Source organism: Mustela putorius, unplaced genomic scaffold (assembly GCF_011764305.1).
Source record: "Mustela putorius furo isolate JIRA1106 unplaced genomic scaffold, ASM1176430v1.1 tig00003854_pilon_pilon_pilon, whole genome shotgun sequence".
NCBI lineage: Eukaryota > Metazoa > Chordata > Mammalia > Carnivora > Mustelidae > Mustela > Mustela putorius.
Window position 1 is genome coordinate 434,018 of NW_025422006.1, and position 15,046 is coordinate 449,063.

Sequence of the window (15,046 nt, forward strand, 5' to 3'; positions counted from 1 at the left end):
AGCCCCACCTTGCAAGCAGTTGCTAAGCCTCCTCGCTCTCAGCAGCCTGGGAGAAATACCGCAGCGTCCAGGCGATGGAGGGATCGGATCTGCAGTGTTGGGCTTCGGTCCTGATCCCTCCAGCCCAGAGGGTTACCCTCAGGGAGTTACACGTGGCCGTGGCAGTAACCTTTCTGCCCCAGGCCCAGAGCAGCCCAGAGAGGCACGAGGCTGCGTGTCCTTCTCTCCACTTCGAATCCGAGGGAAGGGAAGGTCCCACAAGTTTTGTCCCGGGTGGGCGCCGGGTGCAGATTCCAGCCACAGCCTCTGTCAGCCGCGCGGGGCTGTACGGGCAAAGAGGCTGCAGAAGAAGAGAAGAGCAGTTCGGACCCAGCCTTGCGGTGGGTTCTGGGGCCGCAGGCTGGACTCACTCTGAGGGAGCGACCTTAGGCAGACTGCCCTGCGGTTCTGCGGCCTTTGCCCACGGCAGCCCCCCTTCACTGGACTGTACCGCAGGGCCCGGAGGGAAGAGGTCGGAGAGGGCGGCGGCGTCCAGCGAATTGAGAGCCAGAGCACAGGGGCCCCACTATTCCAGCGAGGGCAGCCCCTCCAGACGCAGAGGGGGGGGGGGCCTGAGCGGCTCGTGCTGTGGAGAGGTCACCAGCTCGTCAGAGGGGGAGCTGGGTCCCCAGTGCGGGCGGAGTGGGGGGTTCCCGAAACTGCCTGCTCCGCTGTGCCCCTCCGTGCGCCGGGGAAGGGGCGGCCGAACGGGCAGCTCGGGGTTCCTTGATCGGGAAGCCCAGGAGGAAGCTCAGCGCTTCCCGGAGAAGCCACGACGTGCCCACGGCGCCCCAGACTTGGCTCGCTGCCCGCGGCCGGCAGAGCCGAGACTCCAGGAGAAGGGCCGCATCCTCCCCGCGGAGGGCACGCGGTGTGTCGGCGGGATGCCACCCCCGCGGTGGCCCGCCCGGCACTGCAGCACGCGCGTCCCTCACCGCAGGCCAGGCGGCGGGAAGGGCCGGTCTCCACGGCCCCTCCCCGTTCCCCGGCGGCACGAACGTCTTCTCCGCCCCAAGGTCCTGGGAAACAACCCTGGGACTGCGCGGGCAAACGAGGTCGCGGCTGCGCCCGGCGAGCGCAGGGCCGGCGGCCGGGGGAGGGAGCGGGCTCGGGCATCTCGCGAGAGCCGCGGCGCTGGGGTCGGGACTGCAGGGCGCTCCCGGGGCGTCGGGGACCCTCCTGGCTGCACAGTCTGGGGCCGCCCGAGGGCTGAGCAGCGCCGGGTTAGCCTGGCTGCCGCGTCGACTGCCGCCAAATCTGCGCTTTCCGAGCTTCTAGGGCGGAGGGAAGGGAGGTTGGCCGGGTTGGGCAGTAGGGGAGGCTTTGGGGGAAGGCTGGCAGCAGGGCCGAGCCGGGGAGGGGTACTGTGACCACGAGCCTGTGCAAGTCGTTCTCATCGGAGGAAGCGGGAGCCTAGCTCGGCAGGCACATCGGAGCGTTTGGGAAGAGGGTGGTCCGATCCAGGCGGGCCTGAGGTCCGCAGTCCGTCCCCAGGTTCCGCCCAAAGCTGGGCAGCGCCAGGACGTGACAGGTGCAGTCGGAGTCGGGGGCGGGGGGTGCTCCACACGCCACACCTCTTTGTAAAATATAAAGTTTACTCTGGCTTAACCCTTTCCCTGTTTCAAGTTCTCTGGTGGGAACTCATAAATAGGAAGAGAAGAAACTCGGACCTGGGATCAAACTAATCAGGCCTGTATGAGGTTTGTACCTCCTGGAGGGAGGGCGCTCGCTTCCTGTGCCCACAGTCGGGGTGGGGGGGGCGGGGTAGGGAGGAGGGAGCCGCGCAGCCCTCAGCACCACTGCCGCGCCTTCTGGGGACTCCCACGTGGGATGAGAAACCACGCATCTCCTTCATTGTTGGTCACCCTGCTGCCTGATTTTCTTTCTACACTCAAGAGCAGCTCCTGCCTCCGAAGTAAGGACCACCCCCCCACCACCACCAAGGTCCCGTGTCCAGAGAGGGTCCCAGCTAATCCAGGAAGCCTCTGTCCCCAAGGCCTCTCCAGGAGCCACAGCCAGGCTGAGGAGGACCACAAGTGCCTCACTGGCCTGTCAGTTCACCCAGGCCTGGTCTTAGAGCTGAAGGAAATGTCTCAAATACTACCTTCCCAGTTTAGGGAGTGGGGGAGCCTTACTCCTTCAGTGAGTGGGGCAGAAAGGTGACCCAAGAGACAGGGCCATCTGTTGCAGTCAGCCTGGCTCTGGGCCAGTCTCCTTGCTGATCTAGTCCCTGGGCCCTAGACACACAAAATGTAGTGAAAGGCAGGTCTTCCTCCTGTCTGTAGTAAGGCCCAGTGGGTCACCTCATGGCCTAGCTCTGCAGGGGCCTCTCCCTTGTATGACTTAAAAAGCCCCCCTCCTAATTCTTATACAATATTACTGAACCTCATCAAGTTTAAGACGTCTTCCCTTTTCTGAAATCTGAGTTCATACAACAGTTTGGGGGGAGGTGTCCAGGGCACTGGGGACCTTGTGTCTGCAAGATGTGACTGTCCCCGTAGCAGGGGCACTGACCCCTCCCCCCATGGAGGGAGCCTGGAAGACTGCTAGAGGGGGGGACCTTTCTTGAGGTGCAGGGAGACATGGGGTGGGTGGTAGGTGCGGTGAGCTGATCATCCTCCAGGCAGAGGCCAAGGGGCTCAGGGTTTTGGCTGCAAGATGGCTCAGATTCTGAGGCAGCTCTGACCTCAGAGGAGTTTTAGGAACACCTCAAGCCATTGATTTCCCTAATAGTTTCCTTTTTATGTAAACTTACTGGAAATCTGTAGGGGAGCAAGGGGGGCACCAGCAGAATCAATGTGTGAATAGGTCCAAAAGAGGTCTTTGAGTAAGTATAACATAAAAATTCTGGCGACATGAAAGCATTGGGTCATGACTATTGGCAGTGTCTTCACACGTTTTCTTTCTTAGTGCTTCTGGAAATATCAGTGTCTGACTTCGGTGGCGTCATGGACCCTGATACTTAACCAAGTACTTCCCTGGGCCACTGGTTCATTGAAGAAAGCAGTGACTGAGTGTGGCCGGCAGTTCCCAGCACTGTGACACAGGCCCTTCCCCTATGCTGATCCAGTGACAGCCCAGTAAGGTATGTACCTTACTCCTGTCTCACAGATGAAGATAAAGCTCAGAGATGTTAGGCAGCTTGCCCAGGGACACACAGCTATAAGCAGCAGAATTTGGATCTGACTTCACCTGTATGGGTCTCCACTGCCCCTTACCCAGCAGCCTTGAGGTTCAGCTTGGGGTGTCCCAGATGCCTTAAGGTCCCCAACAGCCTCTGCCTACCGAGAATGGGTATGTCCACTTGTTCACTAAGTATTTATTAAATGCCTGTTGTGTGTGTGTGTGTGTGTGTGTGTGTGCCAGGCACTGTGCTAGGTGTGAGGCATACAGCCTCTGAACCACGGAGCTCGCGTTGGAGGTGAGGGCACTTGGATAGGTCCCAAAGGAACCACAATTAACCCTACAAGATTATTTCAGAGAGTCACACATGTCTTACAGGAAATAAAGCATGTGATAGACAATGAGTAGGAGGGTGGCTTTACTCAGCGTCATCAGTGAGGACCCCTGTCAGTAGCTGATCCTGCTGTTGAGATCTGAAGGAATGAATGCCAGACAGCTGAGGCAGTTAGGAGTTTGGCCTTAAAGGCTGGTGGGGCGTGGGGCTGGGTCAGAGCGGAGCAAACAAGTGTGGAGAGGTGGTCAAGGGTAGTGGGCGAGGGGGCGAGGCGGTGGGCCCAGGCACTAGCTACCCGGAAGGCAGCACCCCTGGCTCCCCCTCTACCCCGCCCCACTGGCCGCCACCCCCACCCCCGCTGCCCGGCAGCCCTAGGAGCCCTGGGGCCGGCGCCTCCACCCGCCCTAACGGCGCTCGGCCACCAGAGCCCCGCGGCAGCTCCGCCTCCACCAGGCAATTTGCCTTTTTTTTTTTTTTTTTCATAAGGATGCAATTTTCTGCGTGCTTTAAGGACATTAGAAGGGCGTTTGACTGACGCGCCATGCGAAACGCATTAGCGGGGCTCTCGGCGCTGTGCACAGGAGGCGGCGCGGCGCAGGGAAGGGGCAGGTGGAGGCGGGGGCGGGCCCTGGGGACCGCGGGGGGCGGGGGCACGGCGACGCGAGGGGCGCGGAGAGACAGGGGAGAGGGACGTGCAGGGACCGAAGATGCAGAAACGGACCAACGCGTACGGATGCGTGTCGGAGGGAGACGGGGAGAGGGCGGGTGGGAGTGCGCGCGGTGGGCACGCACAGCGGCGGCCGAAAGACGCGCGGGAGGCGGAGGAAGGGGAGACAGGAACCGGGAAGGGAAGGAGGGAAGGGGGAGCCCAGCCACAGGCTCTTCCCGGTCCCGACCCCAGACCGACAGGTGGTCTTGTGCACGAAACGGGGGGGGGGGTGGTGTAGCCTGGTAGATGGAGGCGAAAATGGAAAGCAGCCTGGGCTCCCTTGGCCGGCAGCTCACTTGCGGCGTTTCAGTTCCCCAAGGGCGCGCAGCTCCCGCCCCCCCGGGGCCCTGTCTCCCAGTGCGCAGCCCCAGCTGCCTTGACGGCTGTCTTTCCGCTCTGCTTAGCTGCCCTGTGCGTTTGCCTGGGGTCTGGGCTGGGACTCGGGCTGCTCCCTATCCCTGGCGTCCTCCTGCGGGAGGAGAGGCCCTGGGTCTGCCCGTGCACAGGCAGACCTGGATTCAGACGTCCGGGCTTTCGCACCCACTGCGGGTGCTTGGAGAAACGCCCAGTGCCGGCCCGACGCCTGGCCGGGATCTCTCTCCTTGCCAGGGTTTGCGCAGTGTCCTACCTTCCGGTCTGAACAGGGGCGGGAGGGACTCGGGCTTCTCCTGGGGTGCTGCCTGGGAGGTGTGGGAGTTCAGTGTGACCTCTCCCCCTAGCCTTGGAGCCCAGCTGGAACCTCGGGCCCTTCCAGGCTTATACCTGGGCCGCACACCGCCTGAGCCTTCTCAGGGCAACCAGCTGTGCACTGCCTGGGTTCCTGCCTGCGGAATAGCCTTGAAACCCTTAGAAACATGCCACGAATTCCATGTCACAGATGAGGAACCGGAAGCTCAGAAAAGGGGGACTTGCCTTCAGGTCCAGGGGCAGAGCTCCTCCTGCTCCAGCTCTGTGTCTGGGAACAATGGAGGCAGCTGGCTCAGTGGTTAGGGGCATGGTTTGTGAGCCAAGTAGCCTGACGTCACCACTCATGGGCGGTGTGACCCATTCTCCCCATTCCTCAGTTTCCCTCTCCTTAAAATAATGACCAATAATAAAACCCCATATCCCCCTTGAGCGGAAGCTCCTCACAAAGGAGTTCTGGAACACCCTGAGGGTCGGTGTGGTGTCTTGGTGTGGTGTCTCGGGACTGTGGGAGCGACTGGGGCCCCTCAGGGAAGCAGCCCCTGCCCTGCCCCACCCCCACATGTCCTCATGGCACTTACCCAAGTGTAGGGGGATTTCTGAGAGGTCATCCCTGGATGGATTTCTGGCCGTCTCTCCTCAGGCACTCTGCCCTGTCCGGCCTCTCACCCCTGCGCCCCTCTTCCTGGGACAGTGCCTGTGACATGCTGAGTGCCCCAGAAACACCTGTGGGCCACAGGAGTAAATGCCACTTAGAAGTTGGGAGACCCTGGGCCAAACCCCAGTGTGTGCTGAGGAGGACATGAAGGTCTCACATGACAAAAGTTCGCCTGGCTTTTGCTCCCACAGGCTCTAGAATGCAATGCCCCCTTCTCCCAGGGCCCGGTGGTAGCAGACCTCTGGCCGCCTGGGTTTGGCCCTGGGGGGCTCCACTCACTGCGGGGGTGGGGGAGAGACTGCCGTGCCTACTCTTCATCAACCCCCATACCCCCATCCAGGCCAGTCCACCCCTGCACCCTCTTCTCTGAACACACACCCTGCCTGGCTGGTTCCTGTCCCACCTGCTGGGGAGCACCCTGTCCAGGCCCCCACGCTTCAGCTCCTCCTTGGCTGGCCAGCCACAGAGACACAGATCCTTTCCAGAGAAAGTTTCTCCACAGACCTCCCTGACTTCATCCCTGCGGGCGTTGGGCTCCGGACTGTGCTCCCACAGCCCCCAGGCTTGCCGAGAACCTGGACACGATTTCATGTCCCCTCCAGGTTGTGGGCAGACACTGGCAGGGCTGCAGTGGAGGAATGAGTGAATGAATGAATGAATGACCTCTGCAAGTGCAGGCCTTGGGCTGGCCAAGGGCTTCTGCTCTCACCAGCCCCTGCCATGCAGGAACTCACACCCAGGCTTCCAGGGAGCAAGCGAGCATACGGTCCCCAGCAGTGACGGCTGGCACTGGAGGGGGAGCATGGACTCCCAGTTACCCACCGTGGAAGTTGCTGGAAATCACACCCTTTGTCTTCTGTGTGGCATGTTGCCCTCTGTACACAGAAGCCGCTCCCCTGGCAACTCTGGTGAGTGGGGATGGGGTAGGATTGTATTTGAGCAATGAGGTTGAGGACTGTCAGATATCAAAGGCGCTTTGTCTGGTGAGGACTGTCGGATATCAAAGGACCCTTCCCAGCTCAGAGCTTCTGGAACCCTTGATGCGGTCCACCTACCTTCAAGCACTGCGGGCTCTGCGTGCACCATCTGCAGCCCCCTGGTGTGTGACAGGGAGCGGGCAGGAGGCAGAGTGTGCAGAAGGGAAAAGAGGACCCCCAGGAGGGCCCCAGGGTCCCGGGCCATGTGATGCCAACGGCGGCCATTCAGAGGCTTCTGAACACTGGCCTGCCCATCCTGCTCATCCAGGAGACCGGAGCGGTAAACAGGGTCGTGAGAAACAAATCGAGAGGAGCCCTGTAAAGAAGGGGCATTGTGTATCTCTCTAGCCAGGGTCCTGTGGGGTGGGCGGCAACCCCGCTGCTTGATGGTGTGCCAGCCGGGGGGTGGTGGGGGTGGAGGGCGGCGACGAGGCCACACCAGAGGGGTCTGTGGGAGCAACCCCAGCCTGCACACTCGGAGCACGCCCCATGCATGCACACCCATGCTCTCTGCCTCCTGGGAGGCAACAAAAACATATCCACGCCTGTTTGCACACCCATGTTCACAGCAGCATGATTCCCAGCAGCCGAAAGGTGGAAACCACCCAAGTATCCATCGGTGGAGGAGTGGAGAGGGAGAGTGTGGTATATCCATACGATGGAAAAATATCCAGCCTTAAAAATAAGGAGATCCTGACATCTGCCACAGCTCAGGTGAACCTGGAGGGCACTGTGCTGAGCCTAATAAGCCAGTCACAGAAAGACACAAAGACGCATCCCCAAGGATGGCTCTCCTGTGAGTGACCTACAGAGGTCAAAATCACAGAGACACGGGGAGGGGGGGCGGGGAAGGGTTGGGGGAGGGGTGGAAAGCAGTGGCTCACACGTGCAGTTTAGTTCTGGACAGAGTGCTAGTGACAAGCGCACAACCACTGACCTGTACGCTTAGAAACTGAGGGAGGGGCACACAGCGGTCGCAGTTGGCGGAGCATCCGAGTCTTGATTTTGACTCAGGTCATGATCTCAGGGTCGGGGGATCGAGCCCCGCATCACGCTCCGTGTTCCGCGCAGTCTGCTTGAGGTTCTCTCTCCCTGTCCAATAAGTAAATAGTCTTAAAAAAAGAAAAGAAATGGTTGATGGTAAATTTTCTGTTGTGTGTATTTTAGCACGATCAAACAAAATCTTCAGAAAAATACAAATGTGATAGCTCTTTGCACCGAATATTCCAAGATACTATAAATCCGGTCATGGCGAGCATGCCTGTGCCCCACTCCGGGCTCCATATATCACTTGCATGATACGGAGCCAGGGGTCCTTCTAGAAACGGCTGGCCCGTGTCTGGGGTGATAAATGGACAAGATGCCCTGAGCTTCTCATCATAGGCAACAGGAAGGAATTGGTGGGACTACCAGGCCACAGGAAGAGGACCAAGGGGGAGCAAGGAGAAGAGATCCTGCTGGGCCAATGGGATACTTTTGCAACAATGGTTTGAAACACATCAAATATTTGAAAACTCAAGACTTTATAATGATACTAAGGAAAACCAATTAGTGGCTTTTGGAGGGAGCTAGGTGTTATGGACTGCAAATGTTTGTGTCCCTCTCAAACCCACAAGAGGAAATGCTAACCCCCAAAGTGATGGGTTGGGCCCTGGGCAGGAGCAGGGCCATCCTGGGGCTCTGTTCTGCTGCTAGGGATGCCAGTGAGGGAGTGAGCTCCCCGTCACTGGTGGTATGAGAAGCGAGAGGGGCCGTCAGAGGATCACTGTGCCGGGGACCGCCTCTGGAGTCTTCTCTGGCTACTAGTGTCAGGCTTCTCTCCAATCCAGAAACAAGGAAAGTAAGGAGCCGAAGGAATGCAAAGCAGCCTGTCTTCCCTCTGCCCCAGCCTCCACGGGGCTACCGGCTCTGCCTGTGGTGCCTGCAGAGGGCTGTGAAGTACGGAAAGTGGGCCAGACTCTGGCTCCCACACCGATGCTTCCCTTTACTGTCCAGGTGGGAGCTGCGACTCGGTGCAACCACCAAGGGAACGCCAGCCTGCATGGGAGACACAACAGTGTCCCCCGCACGTCTGTGCCCCTTCCCTGCCAGGTCCGTGTCTGCAGGGCAAGCCCCTGTTCCCTGCCATCTTCACCACAAAGTGCTGTTTGTGAGTTTTTAAAAAACACACTCTCTCTGAGTGACTCATGCATTTAAAATTATTTTAATATATTTTACACACTTGTGTATAAATGGGGCCGTGTGTTTCTCTTTATTAAAGGCGTCTTATTTAGCTGGTCATAATATGATCAGGAGGCTCTCTGCCTCAGCCGGGGTATTTATAGGGACCCAGAGTGGCAAACAGCAAGCAGGGCCGCTCCACTGCATGGGATCTGGGCAGTGTCCACACCCTGTGGGTTCCTGTCGGGTGCCGCAGACCCAGGGCCGGGACCTTGGGACCTGCTCCAAGGGCCGGCTGGGTCAGGCAAGAAGGGTCATGTCCTAGGCTAGACATTGGGGTGCACCAGGCAGCCAGGGACCTGTCCTTGTGGGGCCAGCTTGCTGCATTTTTGAGAACCTGCCAAGAGATAGCTCGCCGGGGTGCCAAGGGGTGTGTGAGCCAGCCCTGCCTCCCTCAGCCCCCTCCCTCTGTCTTTACTGCTCCCCTGAGGCCTCTGGCCCCTCAGGGTCCTGCTCTGTGGCTGCAGTGATGGCTTGCTGGGATTAATTCCCACTAGTGCCTTCTGTTACGGTGACGGCTGCTTGGGCGTCCCCTTCGGTGGCATGCTTATTCAGGACTTCTGTTCCATTTCCTATAGGGCCACCTGGTTTGTTTTCTGATTTTTTTCCTTATTAAATTGTGGGATACTGTGCATATTCTAGATGAAATCCTTGGTCACACTAGGGGCTTCCAGGAGGACCTGGCCTGAGGAGCGCCACCACGGCCCTCCTCCCACCCTTGGGCAGGATGCACAGAAATGGGCCGCTCTCCACCGTGTTTGCCATCATCAATGGTTATATTAACACAGTGTCTTGCAAATGTTGTTTGTAGGGAGGCATTTTAGAAAATGTGCTCAGGAGCATGGGTTCCCCTGCTGCAGCCCACCCCCAACCCTCCCTAGCTTGCCGTGTCCTTGACACGTTGCAGGAAGGCCCCACTGGCCCCCTGGTCTGGTGAACTCCTGCTTCCCTTTCAGATTCAGTTGAGAGGCTGCCTCCTCCAGGAAGTCCTCCAAGATCTTCCTACCCTGGAGTCTCCCAACTCACTCAGCTGCACCATCCTTGCCCACATGCCTGTCTCCCAGCCAAGTGGGAGACCTGGGAAGACTGGACCAGTGCTTCCCTGGCCCTCAGAGTCTGCTGCCCACACACGATAGGCCCAGTGTATGGCAGGTGTTCGTGTATGCTGGAGAGTCTGTGAGTCTGCACCTTGGAGCCGTGTCCTCTCCCTGGTCAGCCAGCAGAGGCTATAGAATGAGGACACCTATGTCCCCCACTTCAGTAAATCTCTTCATTCAAAAAAAAATCATAAATTCTTGTTTCCGCATTTCAGAATTTTTCAGTATGTTTTGTATTAGAATAAACATTATTTTTAAAGCAGTTTTTGCCTCACAGCACACTGAAAAGGTACTGAAATACCCCGCCAGGCACAGCCTTCTCACTGTCCACACCCCCTCCAGACTATATGCACGCAGGTGGGCACGTAGTCCTCACCCCGAGTCCCCAGGGCACAGTGAGGCTCACTGGGTGCTGTGTGTTCTGTGGCTCTGACACACTCATGATGTCACACACCCACCACCAGGGCATCACACACGGCATCCTTACTGCCCTAAACACCCTCTGCCCGTTCACAACCCGAATCATGTCGCTGCGTCCAGAGTGCGGCTTTCCTACGTGTCCTGCAAGCACAGGCCATGGCATGAGACCTCCCCCCGCGATGGGCACTTGAGGTCCCGGGTGTCCTCCTGCCTTGTGGCCCGATCGGTGTGCGTGCAGGAGAATAGTACCTCATTGCACGAACCGCAGATCATCGGTCCATCACCCACGGAAGGATGTCCTGGATGCTTCCGAGTCTTGGCACTTACAGGCCGGGCTGCTGTGGACCTCCGTGTAAACCCGGGGATTTGCGTGGACGTCAGCGGGCAGCCCCTTTGGGTGACCGCCGATCCTACGGTCACAGTGCAGTCAGCCTGCACCACCCGCACCGGCAGAGGGGCCTTGACGGGGACGGCGCTAAAACGAGGCTGTCAGAGTAGCTCTGATCCACTAGGACCCACATCCCTGTGAAGACGAGATGAGGACATGGACATGCACAGAGCCACGACCACGTGAGGACACGGGGAAGACGGTGTTTGCCCGCCCGCAGAGAGGCCCTGGGGGCACCCGGCCTGCCAGCGCTGGACCCCGGACTGCCGGCTTCGAGGTGGGAGAGGATAAAACACCCCGTCTGTGGTGGTTCGTTCTGACACGTCCCCCGGAGGCTTCCTGTTTGTATAGTGTCATGGTTCGGAACTGGAGGACTCTCGGGGCACTTTCACAAGCACATCACAACAAGTTGAGAGCCTCAGATCCCAGAGCCAGCGTTCCCGCGGAGCTCCCTCGCACCCCAGGCAGCCCAGCCCTCGGCGTCTCAGAAGTTCCCACAGGAACTTTCTGGGGTCTCAGGGACACGGTGACCAGGGTGACCAGGGCCCTGGTCATTCCCCTCGGGCTCAATGCCTGCGCGCTGCCAGGGGCCAGGCTCTGCAGGCCACACAGAGGAGAGTGTGGGGCAGCAGGCGAGACACTCACTCCCTCCTCCACTCAGTCATACATTCACTCACTCATTCATTCAATTCATTCATTCATGCACTCACCCACTCACTTGTTCACTCACTCACTCATACATTCCCTCACGAACATAGTCACTGACTCACTTGTTTGTTCTCTCATACTTTCATTCATTCACTCACTCAACTTGTTCACTCACTTGTTCATTCACTCATTTATACATTCACTTACTCATTCATTAACTCACTCGTTCACTCATACGTTCCCTCACTCATTCATACATTCCCTCACATACCTTCACTCACTTGTTCGTTCTCTCATACTTCCACTCATTCATTAACTCACTCACTCGTTCACTCATACGTTCACTCACACACATACATTCCCTCACATACATTCACTTCGCTTGTTCGTTCTCTCATACTTTCACTCATTCATTAACTCACTCGTTCACTCATACGTTCCCTCACTCACTCATACATTCTCTCACATACATTCACTCACTTGTTCGTTCTCTCATACTTTCACTCATTCATTAACTCACTCACTTGTTCACTCATACGTTCACTCACACACATACATTCCCTCACATACATTCACTTGCTCACTCATTCATTCGTTCGTTCCTTCACTCCCTCACTCACTCTTTGGGCAAAGGGCTGTCCCTACCTGGCATGGTGCCTTCCGGTACTGAAGACAAGATAGGGAGTGGGTAGCCAGGCTGGCTCTCCATCCCTCTGAACCCTTTGCTGGACCAGCTGGAGCCCCTTCCACATCCTGGGGCCCCCACCAACGTTGACAAGCCTTGTGTGGGGGAGCCTGGCTCCTTCACAGACACGGCAGTGATAAGGAGCCGTCCTGGTGCAGAACCACTAAGCTTCGCAGGTTTCTGATGCGGCAGTCGCTGACGGGTGCACTGCCATTGAGGGCCCCTGCTCCCCACCCCATCTCTCAGGGGAGACCCTGGCTCTCTGCTGACGCAGAACACCGAGCTCCTCAGCCTCCCTGGCGCCCTCTAGAACTGCCCTCTGTCCTGAGCTCTGGGCTCCCTCACCTTGCTGGGGCGACCACAACAAAGCACCACTGGGCTGCTTCAATCACAGAAATCCGTTGTCTCTCTGTCAGAGGCCAGAAGCCCAAGATCCAGGTGTGGGTGGGCTGGCTTCTCCTGACAGCTCTGAGGGAGTGTGGGCTCCAGGCCTGCACCTAAGCTTCTGGAAGTTTCCTGGCTCCCCGAGGCTGGGAGGAGCATCCCCCTAGGCTCTGCCTCCACCTGCGAACGGTGTTGTGCCCAAGCATGTCTGTGCCCACATGTCCCCTTTCTGTGAGGACACCAGTCGTGCTGGATTGGGGCTCTTCTGACCCCAAATCATCCATGATGACGCCAGTTCCGAATAAGGTCACATTCTGCTGTCAGGACTTGAACATCTGAGTCTGGAGGGTCCCCATTACCGGGGGCAGTGAGCACGACGGTTGGGGGTATTGACAGAGCCAGAGGCCTCTTGGCTCCGCATGTCCCCAGCTCAGCCCAGAGCACCGGACAGCACACGTGCTGCTGGGCTTCCCTGCATGTCTCATCTCTAAAGCACCCCAAACCCACCCTGTCCAGGGCAGACTCACCAACTTCTCCCTCAACCCCCCCTTCCCCTGTGCCCCCACTGCAATGGCAGCGCTCTCCCCAAGACCCCAGCTTACCTTCACCGGAGCCGCCAGCACCTCCACAGACACCTCGGGCTCCTCGTGGTCTCCCCATGGCCCTTGCTTCATCCCGCATCTGCTTCCCAAACGCTGGGATCTCCCTGACGCACAGAAAAAGCTCATCTTGTTCTCAGCAGCTTACAAAGCTCCAGGTTCTCCGGGCTTTAAGCCTGCGGCCGCACCCTCCACACCTGCACACCCTCCACTCAGCAGCTCTGTCGTAACACCCAATCTGGATGCTTTCCCACCCTGAGACCCTTGGACAGGCCGCCTCTGTCTCGAAGGCCTTCCCCGCGTCCCTCCACTGTGTCCTGGATCCAGGGCTCCGCGGGAAGAGCCCTCTCTGCTCAGCCCTGCTGAGCCGGACGCGGCTCACTGTCCAACCCCACACCCCGTCTGTCTCCGCTGGGGCTCTTACCTGTCACCTGTCGTGAGCCGACCCATCACACCAAGCATCGTTCGTTGTTCAGTAGTGCCACGGCCATGTCGTCGCGTGCCCTCCTGTCCTCAGAGCCAGCTGTGCAGGGAGGAGGCTGGTGAGGGAGGGAGGCCCCCTGGGAAGGATCGAGGGGGAAGGGCAGAGCAGGGACAGCCAGGCAGGGTGTGGACAGGGGGTGGCCGAGGCTTGTCCTTGTCCGGTGCCCCGGGGTCTTCTGCTGCTTCCTCCCCGATCTCCTCCTCTGCCCCCTCCCTGATGCCGCCCCCCGCCCCTCCCTCCTCTACCCTTCCCGAGGCCCGGTCGGAGGCCCGGAGCTTTCTCCCAAGCCTCCCCCCGCCCGTGGTGTGGTCATTGTTCGCCCAACCACGTCCGTATTGAACAAACAGATGTTTATAGTTAATCCCTAATTTTGCCATCAAAAAATATACAATCTTGGGTAGAAACCGAAGAGGAAAGAATTTTTTAATTTACAGTGTCTCCCCACTGCTCCACTCCTGAAATTTGAAATTGCTGAACAGCCTCCAAATTCAATATTCCAAGTCAAACAAATCTATGTGTTCTCCAAAAGGAAGTATTGAATGTCACACCAAGATGGAGCGGGCGGGAAGTCGGGAGAGGAGGGAGAAGCCTCGCTCCGTGGCCCCTCGAGCTGCTTCCCAGGACGCCACTTTTCCGGTGTTTGTTCGTTCCTCCTTCTGGTGTTTGAGTGAAAGGAATGCCTCCGGCGCTGGCCCTTCCCAGAAGAGGAGTGGGCTGCGGGGCTCAGGGCAGTCAGGTCCCCCAAAGCCCAGCTTGGGCGGCACAGGGCCTTGGCCTGGGTGGTGTGGCCTGTGGCCCCTGGGGGACAGGCAGCTGGTGCTGCCGTGGATCAGCTCTGCATGGGAAGCCCGGCTTCGACTTCTGGGCGTCAGGAAAGCTCCGTGCTGAGACCCTGGTCTGGGCCTGGAGGAGCCGCAGGCACTGGGGCAGCTGGGCGGGTTGGGGGGAGAATGTGCTCACAGGGCTGGGAGGTGGGGGGCTCCCTGCTCTCACACTTCCCGCATGAGGGTGCAGCTAGGAGGGGTCCACCTCCTAGACCCTGCCCCAGAGCCGTCCCCACTTCTCAGATGGAACTGGCTTTGCCCTCTCCAATCCTGTGGTCCAGGCTGTTTCCAGGGAACCTGTTTCTGTTGGAAAAGTAAATGCCCCCTTTGCTCAAAGCCTTGGGCCAGGCCAGGTGCTGGTGAGGGACTGCAGGGGACACGCTCCCAGACTCCCAGGCACGGTCTCTCCTCTCCACTTGTCACCTCTCCCTGACCCCCTTTCTTGCTCAGTCTGGCTCCTGCTGGGCAGTGCGGCTCCCTGTCACGGCCTCTGACCTGGGCCACCCACAGGGCCACCCTCTCCTTGGAGCATGTAGGTGGCAGTGTTCTCACCTGTAGTAAATCTGGTAGAAGTCAGGGCACCGCCCGTTTCAGGGATGGGGAAGCTGACATTAGTCCAGGCTCTCCTGGTTGCCAGCGACAGGAACCAACCCCAGCTGGTTTGAACATGGAAGGGAATGTGTTGGCTCATCGGTGACTGAGAAGCCCAGAGGCTCAAGGAATCCGGGAAGAGAGCAAACCTTCTCAGCCGCATGTCGCTCCCCGCCCCGCCC